This window comes from Xyrauchen texanus, chromosome 49 (genome assembly GCF_025860055.1).
Source record: "Xyrauchen texanus isolate HMW12.3.18 chromosome 49, RBS_HiC_50CHRs, whole genome shotgun sequence".
Lineage (NCBI taxonomy): Eukaryota > Metazoa > Chordata > Actinopteri > Cypriniformes > Catostomidae > Xyrauchen > Xyrauchen texanus.
In genome coordinates, this window is record NC_068324.1 from 20,292,985 (window position 1) to 20,307,475 (window position 14,491).

Genomic DNA, 14,491 nt, shown 5'->3' on the forward strand with positions numbered 1-14,491 from the left:
GCTGCAAAAATAAATGGCATCTTGTGGAGCACATCCTTCTGTTTCACACATGACAATAAAAGACTGAGCACAAGCTGGTCCTGAATAAATCATTTAATCAATTACAATAATTCCAACTGTGCATGTGCACAATTGTATTTTTTACTCTGCGCTTGTGCATTGTAGGTTTTAAGTGGCTTTAGTGTTTTAACTACACTCCCCAAAATGAGTTCAGATCCATTTAATGATTCAGAGACCATTTCTGGTGACTCCAGAACGTGGTGACAAATGAGTGTCTTGTGTGAAATGAGTTAGTCACTGAATCAACGACCAAAAGAACATTTTAATCCTTTAAAGTTTGTGTCTACAGACCTACAAAGAGACTTCAAAGAGGTTTTAAGCATTAAAAGAACAAAGCAAATCTATCATTTCCCGACAGTTTGGGAGCTGCTGAGCATGACTTTTATCAAAAGACAACAATAATGGTCTTACAATAATTATTAGTTTCAATAATGTCTGTACAGTTACTGACTGGATGTTCATATTCACAATGTATAATTAAAGATACACAAGTGTTGTTGTAATAAGTGGAACTTTATAAAAGAATAAGTTAATTAATGAAATATGCCATCACATTTCGTGTTGATTAAGATTTCATTATTTAAAATAGGGTAATGATCTATTATTGGATTGTACAACAACTGTATTAAATGTATTTCTGATTTGTTAATCTGCTCTGTACAAATATGAAATAGTCTAATTATTTGGGAACAGACAGCAGAGGATAGTAAATGCAATAAGAATTGCATTTCTCATTTCTAAATAATTATTTAAAAAACAAGTACTAAAAGAATTACTGGAATCTTTCCTGGAAATGTTAAGGAACTGGAATCCATAAGAGGAATTGGAACCGTAATCGTAAAATTCCTTAGGATTCACAACCCTAGTCTTGAAGTACCAGGAAGAGAAGCATTGACATGAGATTTGGCAGCCTAGCCTTCAGTATGATGAATAACTGATGCGAAAATCTCAGTTTAAGCATTTATTTTTCTCTCAGATCCTCTGCTCTGTCGTAGGATGCAAGTTCTTAAAAGGAACCCCGATTATTAAGACACAAAGCCCTAAATATGCTACAACTGTTCTCTCCTACAAAAATATATAGTTAGAAATACATAAAATATTTTCATTAATTAAAAAATCCTCAAAGTGTTTACAGAATTTGAACTACGAAGGCAGCCATTATTTTTGCGCGCGCAATGCATTCTGGGTCGATGTCGCATATTGGTTGTGTCGGTTGTGTTCAGAACAGAGAGAGCGGTGAGCTAATGGCGCTAAGTTTAACTGTAGCTACATCCGAAAAGTGAATATAATGCCACATTGTGCAGCGTTTGGTTGTAATTTCCAGTCCAAAGGCAACAGGGGGAGTGATGTAAGCCTCCACTCCTTTCCAAAGGAGAAGAAAATAACAAAATAGTGGGAAGTTGCTTGCGGACGAGTACAACTCCCTAAAGACCCACGGCTGTGTTCCCGTCACTTCAGCCCTGATGCGTTTGAGGCATTTAGTCGGCTAAAAGAGCTCACAGGTGCAGCTAGTTACAAGCGAAGACTAAAACCAAATGCCGTGCCTTCAATTTTCCCCCACAAGAAGTATAGCAAGCGTCCGCGCATAGCGAGTGAAAGCCGCGCTAACAAACGACAAAGGCAAGCGACTGTGGACACTCTACTGCTAGGATGTAAACAACCCGCTCCTGCAGTCGCGGAAGACGAATCATCGGACACTACGCCGATCATGGAGGTAACCGACAATCCACCAGATGCTGTTAATGAATCCACTGTAACGTTAGGCCTACAGTGTTCTCCTAGTATGGTTGATGCAGCAACGCAGACGGATGTTAACCAGTCGGATGCAGCGGTACAGTGGCCAGCTGATATGGACTACCCGGTAAAAAAGGACCATGGTTACACAGGTAAACATGAAATTGAGATGGGCAAACGTGTACAGGAGGATGACATTGATAACTCCCAGGATCTGTTCCTCTCAGATGATGAACTTGGCGAACAGAGTCAACCACAGTGCAGTCACTTTGATCCGGAATACATTGTAAGTTCATCTGAGTTTTCTCAAAGCACCCAGGAATCACAAGCTTCAACCAACACGCATAAAGAAATTAGGGTTTTTCTAGTTTTTGAGGAACAGTTAAACCAATTGCTTCAGCGTTGTTTAAAGTGTGGCTCCCTGATTGTCCAGGAAGAAGTGAAAGAGTTAAAAATTGAAGGATCACAGTTGACACTTAAGATCACATGTGCTAACAACTGTAGTTACAGATGGCAGTCTCAGCCTACTCTGAGTGGGACCAAAGGGACAGGAAACCTGATTTTAACAGCATCAGTTTTCTTCAGTGGCATCCATTTTGCTAAATTTGAGCATTTCTGTAGTAACATGAACCTCAAAACAATTAGTGAAGACACATACACATCACTGAGGAAGAAGTTTGTGTTTCCTGTCATTCAAAAAACGTGGATTAAAGAGCAGAGTACAGTGTTATCTACAATGAAATCACAAGAAGAAGTTGTTCTCTGTGGAGATGGCCGGTGTGACTCTCCGGGGCACTCAGCCAAATACTGTACATACACATTTTTAGACGCACAAAGCCAAAAGGTTGTGGACTTCAAGGTAATTAGCTGCACCCAAGTTTCGAGCTCTAATACCATGGAAATCAAAGGTTTTAAAGAAGCTCTCAAAACCATAGAAGAAAATGGAGTGAAGGTCTCAGCCATCTCAACTGACAGACGTCAAAGAAATGAGGGTCAGTAATCCAGAAAAACACCATGAATTTGACCCTTGGCATGTGGCAAAAGGAGTGTCCAAAAAACTGGCAACTGAAGCTAAGTAAAGGGAATGTGAAGGCCTGGGACAGTGGATTCCATCCATTGTAAATCATTTGTGGTGGAGTGCACAAACCTGTGAGGGTAATGCCGAAGTGTTGAAAGAGAAGTGGATATCTGTAATACACCATGTTACCAACCGACACGACTGGCCAGGGAACAGGCACTATCACCAATGTTCTCATGAGCCCCTTGATGAGACGAGCCAGAGAAGCAAGCTTTGGTTAAAGCCAGGATCTGAAGCCCATAACGCACTTGTGAAGGTTGTGAAACACAAGCGGCTTTTGAAAGACCTGGATCATCTGACAAAGTGCATCCACACAACAAAACTAGAGGTATGATCAAATACAGGCATATTTAACCCTTGTGCATCAATTAAAAAAAGTTACACATAGCTACATAGAGGACAAAAATGTCCACGTCAAAAAACTGTCATAATTTTAGTCTTGGGAGCACTGACTTAAATTTGGTATAATTTTAAAGAAGACCCATGGCAGATTATTGCTGAAATTATTTATTTGCTTTATTTGATTATTAAATATTAAATATTCCATTCATTATGATGTGGCAGGATGTGACTCACATATTTTAATAGTTTATTTCAAATTCAAATTTGTTTCAGGTGTATCACTCCATGTACCTGAAATACCTCCCAAAGAGAACACATTTTGGATATTATGTGATGATCCATGCCTCCATGCTTGCTGCTCTGGATCATAACAACAATGTGAACAGGGAACAGGTGTGTGAACTGTAATCAATCCTATCCCTTGCAAGCACTATGTGACACTAGGGGTGTAACGATACCCTCATGTCACGATTCGATACATATCACGATACTGAACTCACGATACGATATTATTGCGATACTCCAAGACATATGATAAAAGGTTAACAAAAAATGTACTGTTGATTAAAATGCTAAATTTGATATTACATTGTGGGTTTAAATGAATAGACTTGGACTCTTGTGCGTTTAACCCAAGGACAATAGAAACACCAGAATAAAAATATTCATGATTCTGAAGCTGAAAATACAGAATTATTTTAGACAAATATTCTTGCACTTTTTCACTGAGTAGATATATTTAAAATATTGTTGGACACTTTTTACTGGTCAGGTAACAAAATACATTTGGTATTATCAGGACCCACAAATATTCCCCATTCCATTATTATACATTATATATAGTAGTTTAATGTAGTACTGACACTAAAACTCTGAAAACTGGAATTTTTTTCTCACACAGTAATTTTTTTTGGAGGGGGGACTATCCACGATACGTATTGTTGCATTTTTGTATTGCGATATATTGTGGCACGATATATTGTTACACCCCTATGTGACACTGGTTATTGCACACTAAACTGTTCCTAACACCTTGTATCTATTTTCCATATTTCTGTTTTTGAACAGGCAGTTTTTCAGGATGGGGAGAGTGTTGGTGAACCCAAGTTCAAAATCTCATGGAGCAAAGTCCACAAGACATTCAGAGCAAGACCAGTGCCTGTTGAAAAGGACTATAGCTACATGACAGCTATGATTGCAGATGTTCTCTCCTCTGTGTTAGATTCAAAACAGGTCATGGACATGAGAGTTAATCCAACACATGTCATGGCTCCACAAGAGAGACTATCCAGATCACAGATCATTTTTCAAACACAGCAGTTTTCACGTTTCAAGTAGCTGCATCATTACGAACACATGACGTACACACCAGCATAGTTCAAATGCACAGTATCTTTAATTTTTAATTCTAGTCAAGCACACGTAGTACTTCAAACATACATTTGATATTGGAGTACATGCAACATTTTTTTAAACTAACATTTAGTATGATATCCTATTTTGTTGCATAGCTTGTTTTCTTGACAAAATGCCTTCAAATGTCAACTATTCAGCTATAGGTCATTAAAATCCCTCCATGCCTCATCTACTTCTGCATGATCAGTGTCTTCATATTCAAACCCTGTATAGATTCCACTTGGTTCAGAGTAGACGTTTCTTATTTTGTTAACTGCACATGATGGAATGACTCTGCGGACTCTTCTCCCTAGCCAGCCATGCATCCACCATGTAAACTGACAATATGAGGCATATCTGTAAGACCTAAAAGGCAGAATTTTTAAAACAATTATACTATTATGTTATGAAAAAATGATTTAAGCTGTTTGTCTTAACCATTAAAACTGCTGAAGCCTTCACTGGAAGCGCACAGTCCAGTTAACTTTTTTTCCACTATTTGTAGGCTACAGTGTAGGTAGGCTACCATGTAGGCATACTTAAGTAACCATGTTCAAGTTTGACTTGCCTATTAGTGACCTGGTTGCGATTTGGTAGACCAGCACTATGCCGGTCATGGAGGCTGACAAGGGCAGCCCATAAAACATCTTGATTGAGGCAAACTGCGTTAAAGTTTTCATGTGCTGTGATACACGGAGTATCTGTAAATATAACCAAAGCATCTTTTTATAGCGTTTTACTATATATTCTCATCAGAATCACAATCAGCTTTATTGGCCATTTGGCTCTGGTAATCTTTGCTCTCAAAGTACAACACTCAGAATAAAAACATAAAGGACAGTAAGACATATTAAAAAAAATTACTGAAGTATGCAGTATAACAATACTATAGAATTTACAAATGTACAAAGAAATATACACTAACAATTGGAGATGGAAAAAATTATGCAAATCAGAATTATCTGAGATTTAAGATTTTAAATATGTAGTTCAAGGCAATTCAATTATTAATGAATAACTGCAGTTCATTATTAATAACAATTTTGTAATTGTAAGATTAAAAATGTAGAGGTAGATGAGCAGAACAGTGTTTACTTGGTTCGGGGGGCGGGGGTATTTCTGTGCGTAGTGACTGCTTGGTGAAAATAAAGCAAACGATGGCGGTAGATGACTTAGTAAATTATTTATACCGATAGTACGATCGTCTGCTCTATACTTAGCCTACCCAGGACAGCTGCTGACAAAAAGTGGAGCTCTTTACAGCAAACGCTCTCGTTCTCGCTTGGCATGGGCAAGCAGTAGCCGCACAGACATCTGTTTTGCCCTACTCTCGCTTCCTCAACTCTCTGATAATCTTGAGTGGGCCTATCGTCTTCCGCATTATTCTCCTGATTTAAGCCTACGGTGCGCTCTGGTTCAAACTGAAAAGGCTGAACGGCAGACGTGTTCATCTCGCTACCTGTCAAAACGTAGCTAGCTAGCCGGTACGTTGGAAAACGAATAACCGAAGCTGCTAGAGCGGCTAGGCTACAACCAGGCAACAACCTATACACTATACTGTCACTACCCAGAATGCATTGAGACGTAAGTAAATATGGCGGCCTACGAGTGAACGGATTTTTGGCTTTTTTTTAATAAAAACAAAAAATTTTGGAGTTTTTTTGTATCACCTTTTTATAGCTGACGCCCAATTTAATCTTATAAGGCCAACATGCTGCACTAATCGGGGTACCCTTTAAGGTCTGCATTCTCTTTTGCTACTATGGGAGAGCCACAGGCTTTCATGTCTCCCCCACCTACATTTTAAAAGCAGCATGCTTCCTATTGTTACGTTTTATGCTTTTGTATCACAACTGAAGAGCATTTGTGATATTTTGATACCATTTAAACTGCACTCATTAAGAGAGCTTCGCAAATATCCTGGTTTAATGCAGTTATATTCTGGTGATGAGTTACATCAAAATGCGCATTACTTTTCATCACTTTAATGATTGTATTGTTTACAATGTCTTAAGTTGGAAAGTAATTAGTTGCGCCAAGGTAAGCATCACTATTACAGTTGCTCATACTTGGGGTGAGGGATTTAAACAAACCCTTAACACTAAGTATTAAAATGTAACATGTTACTTATGCCAAACAAACCCTGAAACCCTTAAAATGAAATATTAAACTTTAGCATTATGGTAACTATTTCCACAAAAAAACGAACAAAAAAAGCTACCAGAAGTTGCGTAGCAGGCAGCCAATTAGATTGAAACTGGTGAAACCTCAATCCATTTTTCTGTGCAGAATACATCAGAGAGTCAATGAATGGACTGTGGGCGATTTGTAGGTGTAACATCTGAAGTCTAGGTTGCACCAGAAGTCATATCAGGCTCTATGCACTTCTCCTTAGAAGTACACTAGTCCATCTTGGCTACTGTCTCCATGTTTGCAGTTCATAATGCACTGTCTCCAATTGAAAAACAGCCCATGGCCCTCACTTCACATTGATTTTTATCAGCCTGCCGGGCCTGTGATTGATTCCCCTGCAAAAGCATCGATTTCCCCCACTCACCCTCTTAGCCTTCTGTCTGAGACTGCAAATGGACTGCAGACACTTTTCTATTGTTATAAATGGAAAAGGAGGTCCAGGCCTGCAAATAAATGACCACACCACCAACTGTCCATGCCACAAAGCTAGATAACTAGCAAAGTCCATTTCGGAGCAAGTCAGTCCACTTGGCGGCTACTTTAACACTCCCGGGAAGGTTGGGCCGTTATTTTCTATGTAAACAAATGGCATAAAAGTACAGCTCCTCTCTACTTGAATGGGGAAAGACCAAAATCTCCAAAACTGTCCTGGTCAATATTACGATAAAAGAACATATTTCAAATCAGTAGTAAAGTCTGACTACAATTGTGTCATAAAATGGACTTCTTTAGATCAGATCATGCTAAAACATGCTGCTTTTCAGGTTGGTTTAGCTAGTATGTGTGTTCTCGAGTTGACTAACAGGGGATGTCTGTATATAAAAGGTCATTGACTCTTTTACATGTAAGGTGGGACTTTTAAACATCCATTGTCCATTGGGCGTTCCAATTTATCCTATTCGTTTTAATATCAGTGGTCCGTCTTTGCAAAACTGTCTCTGTTGTTAGTTTCTTGCCAGCTGGGTTTGGGAGATAGAAACAAACAACTATCGTCAGAGACGAGAAACCTTCCAAGGTGGCATTGATGACTACAACATATGCCATAGTAGAGGACAGATGGACTGTGCGTGTGTGTTTGGCATTGAGGAGCTTTAATACTTTGAGAGCAAGGGATGTGAATTGAGAACTGGTTTTTGTTCAGAACCAAATACATGATATATAAATTCAGGAAATGTTTTCATGATGTTTTCATCATTCAAAATGAGCACACTTGAGAAGTTCAAGCTTAAAATCTAACTGAATCTAAAATACAAATAATAATAACGTAATTCATAAGTCATGGAACGTTATCACTTTTCAACTTTTGATTCATTATTGACCTGTTCAAAGCTAGTCCTAATGAACAATCAGAATTTATAAATTTTTATTTGTTGTTGCCTGATTTTCCCAAGTTCTAAAAACAGTTTGACAGTGAAAAAGTGGGTTTGATTTTGTTCACATCAGCTGGTGAAAGTCTATAGTGATTAACCAGATCAATGCATCCTGGGAAATGCTTGAGAGAGTTCCACCATGTCCTTCACACTTTGCTTTCATCCTGCTGTGAACGCATACTCAATTGGTATTGGCATTGTTAATTTACGCTCTAGTCATTAAAGTCTTGTATTTACGCCAATCCCTTTGATGACTATTGTTAGCTCTTCAGGGCTGCAAACTCTTTTTCAGTTTCTTTGTCTTAGTACTTTTTCTTCTTACACTTTCAAAGCGGTACTGTGGTGCAACCATGGTACACTTATGGTATCAGATTGCAATACCATTATACTTTGACATATGCCATGGTGCTGAATTAGTGGCATAACGACAGCTACTGCAGGGTGTGAAAGGGATTGATTGAAACGTAAGCGGGCTCGACAGAAGGCGAAAAATTACCAATGGGGAAACCCATTCAAATGATCATTTTGTGACATGTTATCACCGTTGGGGTTAGGAAATGCCATGTAATTACACAGATTTAACTATGAACAACTGAACCAGCTTAGGCTGTGGACTTCTGTTCATGCTCAAAGCCAATCACTTCATTCAGCTCACTGTTTCTCCAGAGATCAAGGGCAGTGTAATTTAGCCTGGATGTTTTACTGCCAACATTATGCTCTTGAATTAAATGCACAAGCTCCTTTGTTTGGTTGTAACATTGTTAGTGCTTTGGTTTTATCATTTTCAGTAAGATGACTTATTTAACTGTGATTTGTCTTCTCAATTTAGTATTTATGTGGCACCAGCTCACATCTGAGACATTTGCAATTGTTTGGATGGGAAAAGAGCTGCCTCGTTACAAGAGTATAGGGCAGAATAACCAGTTTAGGAATGCAAATGTTTGCCGTTAGGAAATTTGTATGATGTTTCTGTCACAAGTTGTGACAGTGCTGTACTATTTCTGCCTGTGCTGTATGAGGTACATTCAGCAATGGCAACTGTAGGGTTCCTGGTGATTCTTAGATTGACTCTTTTTGTGCTGTTGAAGCTCACCTGAACGTCTTTTCCACCTGTGGGGTACACTAATGAATATGATCACAAATATAGTCTAATCTGTCATCATATTGTTCGAAACTGCACGACTTCCTTCTGTGTGTAACAGGAGCCAGCTGGTACGTGATAGCTGTGCGGTATGTGTAAACCTTATTCACCTGGCCTCAAGAGGCACACTAGTGACTGACACCAGGGGCTGTAGCCTTTAGCCTTCTCGTTATCTCACCCGTCTTTCATGCTGGCTGACACCGGTTCGAATCCCGTTCTGAGTGGGTCGAGCTGAACCGGTTACAGTGGTGCTATGACCCGGATGGGAGTGAAGTTTAAGGGGGTGAGTGCAATGGTAGCCAGCTTGTACGTGATAGCTGTGCGGTATGTGTCAACCTCACTCCCCTGGCCTCAAGATTTGTACTACCAATTGACACTAGGGGCTGTAGCCTTTAGCCTCCTCGTTAGTGTACCCACCTCCCATGGCGGCTGACGCCAGTTCGAATCCAGTTTGGAGCAGGTCAAGCAGGACCGGTTACATGTGAAACTCAAAAGGAGTTGGATGCACAGCAGTAATATTCCCAGATAGTAGTGATATTCAGCCAGAGACCACCACCTAAGATGCTGTCCACGGCAAACACGTGTATTTTCAATTGAGTTTCCTTTTAAACATGCGCTCTTTGAACATTCAGCCACGTCTTGTGTTGACCATTGAGCCGCGTCTGTATTTTTTGGTGTCTCGTGCAGGAGCACTTTTTCTTAGAGGCTGTGTCTGGTTAAAAAGAACTTGTGTCTTGAGACACCTGCATTCTGTAATATTCTTTCTGCTGCATCTAGCTTTTTTACCACCAAAATGTAATTGGTCTGAAGCCATAATCAGTGCTTTGCACACATCTAACATTTGAATGCACCGATTTAGCATTCAAATATCTTAAATTCAACAATAAATTATATATTTTTGTATTTTAATTTGACAGCCTAAGTTCCCTTACACTATTTAGAAAGGATGTCATTCATATTAGCAGCGAACCATACCAGTGTTTAAAGGAACACAAGACCACATTTTCAAGCATTCTTGGGTACAGTTCACTAGTGCACACATAAGTTTGAAAAAAAGCATTCAGACCAACCAAACAAACTGAACTTTGACGTCAAACAAACCCAGTTGTGCAGAAAAACGCTAGTGTAAAAGCACCCTAAGAGACCTGCTCCTTTAATAAAAGGGCTATTCCTGTTAAAAGTGTAAGTTACTTTTGATAAAAGCGTCTGCTAAATGACTCCTTACTTACGTGCTTATTAGATATCCCAAGACTGGTTTTCCATGTAAAATGTAGCTCTCAAACAGCATGTGCCATTCTACAGAAATTTACAGTTGAAGCACTCTGAAAGTGGTAGTCGGTAGACAGAAATCAGCATGGATGTTTTTAATGACCTTCACTCAGCAGTGCTGAGATATGACCTGAGGTTTTAGAAAGAGAACTGAGTGTGTGTACAGTTGATCAGATGATCCGGTGCTTTATGGTGTCCAAAAGAAATCACTAGAAATCTAACGAGTCCTTATGAAAACTGTTGAGCTTCTTTCATGGATAGTATTCATCAGATTTGTATAGGCATATGTAAACCCGCTCATGCTATACTAGTTTAATTTTGGCTGCATTCATATTGATGAAACGAATTAGAAAAATATTGACCAGAGGCTTTATTTCATTTTGGACACTTCCACAGAATGGTTTGTTTATCCGATCGCCACCTGTGAAATGTCGAAGAGTCATATTACAAGCCTCAGTTCTTTACAAACCCACTTTACATTTGGTATTGTATAAGAATATATAATAAAGTATTTTACAAGATCCATTTTTCCCTTCAATGTAAGTCTATTTCCTGTAAAAGTGTATTTCCATTTGTTTTTAAACTGGGAGACATGTATGTATTTAACCTGGAATATATTTTTTTGAATAAAACTGTAAATTTCTGGTTCCATTTTAGTTGCTGAATTGGTTAAATCTGTTTATTTTATAAGCATGTGATGTGCTAACAATAAAATTCATGATTAGATATATGCTATACTAGCGTACTGCTTAATGTGCCCAAAATGCACTTTGCATACTGCAAAAATAGGATTATGGTAGGTAATATTCCATTCCAAACACACTCACTGTATTTATATACTGGTCTTCATCATGGTGATCCACTGTTATTGGCAAGTCTTGTCTCTAGGAGGCAAAGCTTCATCAGATAGTTATACTCACCTATTAGTGAAATGTTGAGAATTATCTCGTGTGGCTCGAGGCCGTGCCCACACCACCGCACATCCTCTGGAACAGGGTGGGCATATGAACAGATCAGAAAAAGATGGAAATATAATTGCATATGTCACATGGTCAGAAGGACAGCGGCAAGGCTAAATTAGTTTTTATTATGGACACCTTTTATAAATTGCCCATACATCTGAGAGCATCCGCATTTAAAGCGGTGCACATATGGCCAAGAGAAAATCGTTTAAGCAGAGAGGGTAGCTTTTTGAAAGAACTTAAAACCACAGCACATATACAAACAAACACTCACACACATGCATTGCAATTATCATTATTAAGGCTGAGAGTTTTAAAAGGAATTTCTTTTGAGTGTACATATACAATTTATTTTTACTATAGTCCTGTGAAAAGATTTCTGCAATCCAATATTTAAAAAAAAAAACAAATCTGCATAAATGAAAGGTAGTGCAATCATCATGTCTAACTACTTGGCAACATAAATACTGTATATCATAATTTCTATTATATAATTTAATATATAACAATTCTATTATTATTAGATAAATAAAATGTTAATAATATATCAAAAATAATGTGAATGAGATTTATTTTTGCATTATGTTTAGGGATGAACTTATTCTACTGATTTGTATTGGCCAATAATTGACCAAATAAAAACCAAATTCATAATTCATTTATTTTTTGTTTGTGTAATATATAGAAACACTGTCAAACCTGTAAAAGTGAAGAAAATGTGAATTTGTTACGTTACATCATGGAATTTTACATAAGCTCTTTTGTTAAGAACTGGGAAAAACTGTACGAAATGATCCAATCCATAATCAATGGATTTGTATTTATTTATTTATTATGCTAGAACAAGTTTGGCATGCTATTTTACATATATCTTTTTCAGGGAAAATGTGCTTATTATTTAAATAATAATGCTACAATGCAAAAAACCTTAATGACCTTGAAATCAAAATGAGAGTTTTCTAGCTTGTAGTCCATGTCTTTTAGCTTTCAAGCCATTTAATTAGGGATGATGTTTTCACAATTCAGTTTGATATACGATATGAGGTTCACTATTCGATATTATCTCAATTCGATATAATAACACTTAAATGACAAAGTATGTCAGAACTTGTTTTTTTTTTTTTTTAAATGTTTGTGCAAAATGCACATTATAAATTCTCATCAAAATAAAGTTTTTTAATAAACAATTGAAATGCTATTATTTAAGTTTAAATAATAGAGTTTCACATATACCTTTCTCTATAAGAAAATATAACAAACAAATAAGTCTTCAAAAATAGTGGAGTGCATTCAGGCTGATCAGGTGCAGAACAAGCAATAGAACTGAACAGAACCTGTCCCGAAAAAGTATATGAAAGTGTATATTTATTTTTGTAATCATTTGTTTGTTTTGGGGGGCTTGAGTGGCTCAGCAAGTAAAGACGTTGACTATCACATCTGGAGTCGTGAGTTCGCTGTTCGCTGAGTGACTCCAGTCAGGCTACCTAAACAACCAATTGGCCCGGTTGCTAGGGTGGGTAGTGTCACGTTGGGGTAACCTCCTCGTGGTCGCTAGAATGTGTGGTTCTCACTCTCGGTGGGGCACGTGGTGAGTAATATATAGAGGCCGCGGAGAATAGCGTGAAGCCTCCATACGTGCTAGGTCTCCACGGTAATGCGCTCAACAAGCCACGTGATAAGATACGCGGATTAACGGTCTCAAACTCGGAGGCAACTGAGAGTCATCCTCCGCCACCGGGATTGAGGCGAGTCACTACACTACCCCAAGGACTTAGAGCGCATTGGGAATTGGGCATTCCAAATAGAGGAGAACCCCACAAAACATAAATAAAAATAATAATAAGATTTGTTTGTCTTGATTATTATAATCACATTTTTACTTTTTAAAAGTATAAAAATTCTACTTTCTATCAATTCATATTATTTTTTGAAATTGTATATATAATAATGATATGAGCTGTCAGAGTATGAAATAATGTGTTTAATTAATAAGTAATAACATTACATTTACATTCATTTGTATAATAAGCGCTATATTTACTGTCACTTTAAAGGTTAAACGCACATCTCATAGACTCGCACACTTGTTTCAGTTCATTCATTAAGTGAGAAAAATCTTGTTTTTTAGCGCATCCATTCTATTTGTTATTATTTATATTTACATTTATATTTCTTTTTATCTGACTGAAAAGAACGGAAAGGATGTTAAAAGACACATTATTTAATGAAATTTGTGTGCGGGATCTCATCTTTGATGGATACATATTACACGGATGAAATTATCTATTTTAATCTCAAGCACTTTTCAACAAAACAAGGCGATTTTCCAGGTATTCCAGTACTTATATTTTTAAGAGCTATGTCAGGTTCTTTAAGCACTTAAAGAACCTTGTGTGAACCCTGTAAACAGTGTAGAAGTAGGGGTAAAATCAAGCGATAGAGAGATTATGATGTTTGACGGGTCATTTCATTTATGATCATATGGACAGAAAACAATGTTTCAAATTTGTATATGGTACTTAATTTATTTGGTTCGCGATATATCGAAATTCAATATATCCTCCCATCCCTACATCTTATGATAGTGTACTCTTAAACTTTACTATTAGCATATACTTTATATGCCTTTGAAATTTTTTCAAATCAAATGATTTCTTAGAATGCAAATTTCCCTCCCCCAATACCACCTGCAAATGAACAACAAACAGCACAACATGGTTCATGGCTGTGACGTTACTAAAGGTTATTAGGTTAGACATTATTAGGTTTTTTCCAAAAAAGTCCTTAATATGACCCACCGAAACTTCTTGTTTCAATAGGAAATACATCAACATGGGAAAGAAAAATGTTTTTATGAAGCAATTTAATTGTAATGGTCCTAAAAATAGACCTCATTTTATTTAATTAAAACAAAATTTATTTTCTATCTTTTGATTTTTATGTTTTT

General features: G+C 37.5%; 1 protein-coding gene across 1 annotated transcript in view; it reads left to right on the top strand.

Annotated features, from left to right (window-relative positions):
• LOC127640162 (N-acetyl-beta-glucosaminyl-glycoprotein 4-beta-N-acetylgalactosaminyltransferase 1-like) overlaps nt 1-14,491 on the top strand; it is a 251,321-nt gene that overhangs the window by 87,071 nt on the left and 149,759 nt on the right. The gene's annotated exons all lie outside the window — the stretch shown is intronic.